This window comes from Bubalus bubalis, chromosome 8, assembly GCF_019923935.1.
Source record: "Bubalus bubalis isolate 160015118507 breed Murrah chromosome 8, NDDB_SH_1, whole genome shotgun sequence".
Lineage (NCBI taxonomy): Eukaryota > Metazoa > Chordata > Mammalia > Artiodactyla > Bovidae > Bubalus > Bubalus bubalis.
The window spans coordinates 118,973,438-118,981,103 of NC_059164.1; the positions used below are offsets into that span (position 1 = coordinate 118,973,438).

General features: G+C 43.3%; 1 long non-coding RNA gene across 1 annotated transcript; it reads left to right on the forward strand.

Annotated features, from left to right (window-relative positions):
- Nucleotides 1–447: 447 nt before the first annotated feature.
- On the forward strand, nt 448–6,849 carry LOC112586645. Its single transcript, XR_006553038.2, has 2 exons — nt 448–511; nt 5,107–6,849. It is a non-coding gene; the product is annotated as an uncharacterized LOC112586645 (long non-coding RNA).
- The last annotated feature ends 817 nt before the right edge of the window (nt 6,850–7,666 follow it).

A 7,666-nucleotide genomic window follows, 5' to 3' on the forward strand; every position in this document is an offset into this window, starting at 1 on the left:
GATCACCTTTAGGAGGGACAGAGCCTATTGGACATGGAACAACAGACTGGTTCCAAATCAGGAAAGGAGTACGTCAAGGCTGTATATTGTCACCCTGCTTATTTAACTTACGTACAGAGTACATCATGAAAAATGCTGGGCTGGCTGAATTAGAAACTGGAATCAAGAATGCCAAGAGAAATACCAATAACCTCAGATGTGCAAATGACACCACCCTTATGGCAGAAAGTGAAGAGAAACTAAAGAGCCTCTTGATGAAAGAGGAGAGGGAGAAAGCTGGCTTAAAACTCAACATTCAAAAAGCTAAGATCACACCATCCGGTCCCAACACTAAATGGCAAATAGATGAGGAAACAATGGAAACAGTGACAGATTTTATTTTCTTGGGCTCCAGAATCACCGCAGATGGTGACCGCAAACCATGAAGTTAAAAGATGCTTGCTCCTTGAATAAAACGTATGACAAACCTAGACCGCATATTAAAAAGCAGCGACATTACTTTGTAACACAGGTTCGTATGGTCAAAGCTATGGTTTTTCCAGTAGTTATGTATGGATGTGAGAGTTGAACCATAAAGAAGGCTGAGCACCAAGGAATCGATGCTTTTGAACTGTGGTGTTGGAGAGTCCCTCGGAGAGCAAGGAGATCCAACCAGTCCACATCCTAAAGGAATATTCATTGGAAGGACTGATTCTGAAGCTCAAACTCCTATACTTTGATCACCTGATGTGAAGAACTGACTCATTTGAAAGACTGATGCTGGGAAAAATTGAAGGTGGGAGGAGAAGGGGCTGACAGAGGATGAGGTGATTGGATGGCATTACTGACTCAATGGACATGAGTTTGAATAAACTCCGGAAGTTGATGATGGATAGGGAAGCCTGGTGTGCTGCAGTCCATGGGGTCACAGAGAGTCAGACACAACTGAGTGAGCTGAGCTGAACTGAGGCTTTAAGTCGGTAAGGGCAGGAGCCATATTTATTATGTTGATCAACGTCTTTTCAGGCTAGCACAGTGCGTGTCGCAGCAGGTCCTGAGGGAATAAAGGACACCCCCTCCCCTCATCTGTGAGTCTGTATGTAATAGGGATACATAAGTGTGTGGGGGGGGGCGGGTTATGGAGATATATGTAAATATATAATCTCATAACATTGCTCTAGGGTCTTAAACACACAACATGAAGCAAGCACACTAAACCACAAGCAAGGGAAGGAGTGTTTTTTTCTTTCTCTTCCGCAAATTACATCATGTGAGTTACAGATAGGTGAAAGGGTGAGTCTCATCCCTTTTGCTAGGCAGCAGCTTAAAGCTGGAAGGCCACCTGTCACTCAAGGCCAATTTACAACCTTAAAACAAGTAATTGCCTTGTTAACCTAGGAAGAAGCATGAGTCTTTCTGTCTTGTGGTATTTCCTCTAAAAAGCTGTAGAATCATATCCTATCAGAGAAGGCAATGGCAACAGGCTCCAGGACTCTTGCCTGGAAAATCCCATGGACAGAGAGGCCTGGAAGGCTGCAGTCCATGGGGTCGCTAAGAGTCGGACACAACTGAGCGACTTCACTTTCGCTTTTCGCTTTCATGCATTGGAGAAGGAAATGGCATCCCAGGGACGGCGGAGCCTGGTGGGCTGCCGTCTATGGGGTCGCACAGAGTCGGACACAACTGAAGCGACTTAGCAGCACCAGCATATCCTATAGATAAAAATTTGGATGAACGTGATCCACATGAGAAATCCTGCATGTCTGTGATAAAGACTTTGACTTGTCGGCCTTGTTGTTTAGTCCCTCAGTTGTGTCCGACTCTTTGTGACCCCATGAACTGCAGCACACCAGGCTTCCCTGTCCTTCACCATCTCCTGGAGCTTGCTCAAACTCATGTCTGTTGAGTCGATGATGCCATCCAACCATCTCGTCCTCTGTCATCCCCTTCTCCTCCTGCCTTCGGTCTTTCCCAGCATCAGTCTTTTCTGATGAGTTGACTCTTCAAAACAGGCAGCCAAAGTATTGGACTTCAGCATCAGTCCTTGCAATGAGTATTCAGGACTGATTTCCTTTAGGGTTGACTGGTTTGATCTCCTTGCTCTCCAAGGGACTCTCAAGAGTCTTCTCCAACACCACAATTCAAAAGCATCGATTCCTTGGTGCTCAGCCTTCTTTTTGGTTCAACTCTCACATCCATACATAACTACTGGAAAAACCATAGCTTTGACCATACGAACCTATGTTACAAAGTAATGTCACTGCTTTTTAATATGCTGTCTAGATTTGTCATACGTTTTATTCAAGGAGCAAGCATCTTTTAACTTCATGGTTTGCGGTCACCATCTGCGGTGATTCTGGAGCCCAAGAAAATAAAATCTGTCACTGTTTCCATTGTTTCTTCATCTATTTGCCATTTAGTGTTGGGACTGGATGCTATGATCCTAGCTTTTTGAATGTTGAGTTTTAAGCCAGCTTTTTCCCTCTCCTCTTTCATCAAGAGGCTCTTTAGTTTCTCTTCACTTTCTGCCATAAGGGTGGTGTCATTTGCACATCTGAGGTTATTGGTATTTCTCTTGGCATTCTTGATTCCAGTTTCTAATTCAGCCAGCCCAGCATTTTTCATGATGTACTCTGCATATAAGATAAATAAGCAGGGTGACAATATACAGCCTTGACGTACTCCTTTCCTGATTTGGAACCAGTCTATTGTTCCATGTCCAGTTCTAACTGCTGCTTCTTCACCTGTATACAGGTTTCTCAGGAGGTAAGTAAGGTGGTCTGGTATTCCCAGGTCTTTAAGAATTTTCTGCAGTTTGTTGTGATCCACGGTAAGGTGTACCTTCTTTGGCACTGCCTTTCTTTGAGATTAGAATGAAAACTGACCTTTTCCAGTCCTGAGGCCCCTTCTGAACTTTCCAAGTTTGCTGGCATATTGAGTGCAGCTCTTTCACAGCATCATCTTTTAGGATTTGAGATAGCTCAATGGGAATTTCATCACCTCCACTAGCTTTGTTCGTAGTAATGCTTCCTAAGGCCCACTTGACTTCACACTCCAGGATGTCTGGCTCTAGGGTGAGTGATTATACCATGGTGGTTATCTTTGTCATGAAGATCTTTTTTGTAGAGTTCTTCTGTGTATTCTTGCCAGCTCTTCTTAATATCATCTGCTTTTGTTAGGTCCATACTATTTCTGTCATTTATTGTCCCCATTTTTGCATGAAATGTTCCCTTCATGTCTCTAATTTTCTTGAAGAGAAAATTTGTTGTTATCCTTACCATGGATCACAACAAACTGGAAAATTCTTAAAGACATGGGAATACCAGACCACCTTACCTGCCTCGTGAGAAACCTGTATACAGGTCAAGAAGGAACAGTTAGAACTGGACAAGGGACAATGGACTGATTCCAAATTGGGAAAGGAGTTTGTCAAGGTTGTGTATTTCTTGAAGAGATCTCTAGTCTTTGCCGTTCTATTGTTTTCCTCTATTTGCATTGATCACTTAGGAAGGGTTTCTCATCTCTCCTTGCTATTCTTTGGAACTCTGCGTTCAGATGGGGATATTTTTCCTTTTCTCCTTTGCCTTTTGCCTCTCTTCTCGGCTATTTGTAAGGCCTCCTCAGACAACCATTTTGCCTTTTTGCATTTCTTTTTCTTGATTATGGTCTTGACCAGCGCCTTCTGTCACAAGCCTCCATCCATAGCTCTTCAGGCACTCTGGCTATCACATCTAGTCCCTTGAATCTGTTTGTCACTTCCACTGTATAATTGTAAGGGATTTGATTTGGGTCATACCTGAATGGTTACGGCTGCTTGTGGTTTTCCCTACTTTCTTCAATTTAAGCCTGAATTTGGCAATAAGGAGTTCATGATCTGAGCCATAGTCAGCTCCTGGTCTTGTTTTTTCAGTCTGTATAGAGCTTCTCCATCTTCCGCTGCAAAGAATATAATCAATCTGATTTTGGTATTTTCCATCTGGTGATGTCCATGTGTAGAGTTGTCTCTTGTGTTGTTGGAAGAGGGTGTTTGCTATGACCAGTGTGTTTTCTTGGCTTTTACCCTACTTCATTTTGTACTCCAAGGCCAAACTTGCCCACTACTCCAGGTATCTCTTGACTTCCACATTTGCATTCCATTCCCATATGATGAAAAGAATATCTTTTTTGGGTGTTAGTTCTAGAAGGTCTCGTAGGTCTTCATAGAGCTTTTCAACTTCAGCTTCTTTAGCATCAGCAATTGGGGCATAGTCTTGGATTACTGTGATACTGAATAATTTGCCTTGGAAATGAACAGAGATCATTCTGTCATTTTTGAGATTGCACCCAACTACTGCATTTCAGATGGTTTTGTTGACTGAGAGCTACTCCATTTCTTCTAAGGGATTCTTGCCCACAGTAGTAGATATAATGATCATCTGAATAAATTTGCCCATTCCAGTCTATTTTAGATCCACTAATTCCTAAATTTTCGATGTTCACTCTTGCCATCTCCTGTTTGACCACTTCCAATTTACCTTGATTCATGGTCCTACCATTCCAGGTTCCTATGCAATATTATTCTCCAGTGGACCACATTCTGTCAGACCTCTCCACCTTGACCCACAGCACATTAAAAAGCAGAGACATTACTTTGTGAACAAAGTTCCATCTAGTCAAGGCTATGGTTTTTCCAGTGGTCATGTATGTATGTGAGAGTTGGACTATAAAGAAAGCTGTGCGCCAAAAAATTGCTGCTTTTGAACTGTGGTGTTGGAGAAGACTCTTGAGAGTCCCTTGAATTGCAAGAAGATCCAACCAGTCCATCCTAAAGGAGATCAGTCCTGGGTGTTCATTGGAGGGACTGATGTTGAAGCTGAAACTCCAATACTTTGGCCACCTGATGCAGAGAGCTGTCTCATTTGAAAAGACCCTGATGCTGGGAAGGATTGAGGGCAGGAGGAGAAGGGGATGACAGAGGATGAGATGGTTGGATGGCATCACCGACTCAATGGACATGGGTTTGGGTGAACTCCGGGAGTTGGTGATGGACAGGGAGGCCTGGCGTGCTGTGGTTCATGGGGTTGCAAAGAGTCAGACACAACTGAGCAACTGAACTGAACTGAACTGATGCAATATTCTTCTTTACAGCATCAGACTTTACTTCCATCACCAGTCACATCCACAACTGGTCATTGTTTCTGATTTGGCTAAGCCTCATCATTCCTTCAGAAGCTATTTCTCCGCTGTTCTCCAGTAGCATATTGGGCACCTACTGACCTGGGAAATTCATCTCTCAGTGTCCTATCTTTTGGCCTTTTCATACTATTCATGGAGTTCTCAAGACAAGAATACTGAAGTGGTTTGCCATTCCTTTCTCCAGAGGACTACATTTTGTCAGAACTCTCCACCATGACCCGTCCATCTCGGGTGGCCTTACATGACATGACTTATCGTTTCATTGAGTTAAACAAGGCTGTGATCCATGTGATCAGTTTTGTTAGTTTTCTGTGATTGTGCTTTTCATTCTTTCTGCCCTCTGATAGAGGAGGGTAAGAGGCTTGTGGAAGCTTCCTGGGGACCTAGGGATGTATTAAGTTGGTGCAAAAGTAATCACAGTTTTGCATGTTAAAACTTTGCTGTTTGATACTGGAGTACATTCTTAAAGGTGGTTATGTTATACATCATTTTAATGTGAATTTCTTGCTTTTATAATTTTTGCTAATGACTTGCTACTTACTGTATATTTTATATTTATTTAAAACTTGGAAAATGATATTAAAAAGTAAATTTGAGCAATTTTCTTATTCAAATTCAAAATGGGTTGTGAAGCAGCAAAGACAACTTGCAACATGAACACATTTGGCTCAGGAATTGCTAGCGAATATTCAGTGCAGTGGTGGTTCAAGAAGTTTTCCAAAGGAGATGAGAGCCTTGATGAGGAATGTAGTGGCCTGACATCAGAAGTTGACAGTGACCGACTGAGAGGATCATTGACGCTGATCCTCTGACAACTACACAAGAAGTCGCTGTAGAACTCGGCTTTCTACGGTTGTTGGACGTTCGAAGTAAATTGGAAAGGTGAAGAAGCTCCATAAGTGGGTGCCTCATGAGCTGACCGAAAATTTAAAAATCGTCGTTTTGAAAAACTGTCATCTTCTCTTATTCTGTGCAACAACAATGAACCATTTCTCGATTGGACTGTGACATGTGATGAAAAGTAGATTTTATACAACTGACGATGACCAGCTCAATGGTTGGACCAAGAGGAGGCTCCAAAGCACTTCCTAAAGCCAAACTTGACCAAGAGGAGGCTCCAAAGCACTTCCCAAAGCCAAACTTGCACCAATAAAGGGTCATGGTCACTGTTTGGTGCTCTGCTGCCCCTCTGATCCACTGCAGCTTTGTGAATCCCCGTGAAACCATTACACCTGAGAAGAATGCGCAACAAATGGATGAGATGCACGGAAAACTGCAGCACTGGCATCGGTCAAGAGAAAGGGCCCAATTCTCGCGACAGCGCCCAACCACATGTACAACCACCCAAAGTTGAACGAATTGGGCTACGAAGTTCTGCCTCATCTGCCATACTCACCTGACTCTTGCCAACCAACTACCGCTTCTTGAAGCATCTTGACAACTTTTTGCAGGGAAAATGCTTCCACAACCAGAGGGGGCAGGAAATGCTTTCCAAGAGTTTGTCAAATCCCAAAGCATGGATTTTTATGCTAGAAGAATAAGCAAACTTATTTCTCATTGGGAAAGATGCGTTGATTGTAATGGTCCCTATTTTGATTAATAAAGATGTTTGAGCTTAGTTATGATTTAAAATTCATGCCTGAAACTGAAATTATGTTTGCACCAACCTAATAAAATATTCTGTGCACCAATCAGTCTCCAGCCTCTCTGCTGCCTTTGTGACCCCACTGAAATTCTGGCTCCTTCCTAGCAAGGCGGAACCATCTCCTTCTGCACTGAGCCTGTCAGCAAATACAGCCCAGCTCTTAGGTCTTTGATAGCATGTTACTCTACACCCCGGACTCCTGTAACCTCTTCATGGTGCCTCTTTCCTTATCTTCGGGGCAGACAGTTTTCAGAGGAAAGATGAGCATGATCATGAGTGTTCCAGTGCAGAACTGTAGAAGTTCAGCCTCTGCATTCATCCTGTCTAGTTTCAGAGCAAAGTGCTGCCTTCTCTGTAAGTTCAATCCGTTCTGCTTTGTTTTAGATTCCCCTCCGGTGGAGAGGCTGGGCCTTAATGAACCTTTCCCAGCTTTGTGTCCTAGCTCATTCTCTGCACCTCTACACCAGCTTCATGCAGAGGGGAGGGGCACAGTCGGCCTCCCTTTCATGCTGTCGACAGAATAAATACACAAAATGAGACTTGTGAGTGAAGTTTTATTTGGGGCAAAATGAGGACCATAGTTCAGAAGACAGCCTGTCAGATAGTTCTGAGGAACTGTTCCAAAGAGCTTGTCGGGGTCGGGGTGGGGGTGTAGTATATGTGTGATTTTGGTGAAGGAGGTGCATGAAATCGGACACATTTTGGCAGAAGGTTGCTACTGATCACAAGGGCAGACATCTTTGTTAATGATCGTAGTGATTTTCTAAGCTATGACAGGATGCAAGAAATTGAGCTCATAAAATCTTCTCCTGAACATATCAAACTGCCTAAAGCCTGTTCTGCCAGCTTTCCCAGAGCACAGAGGGC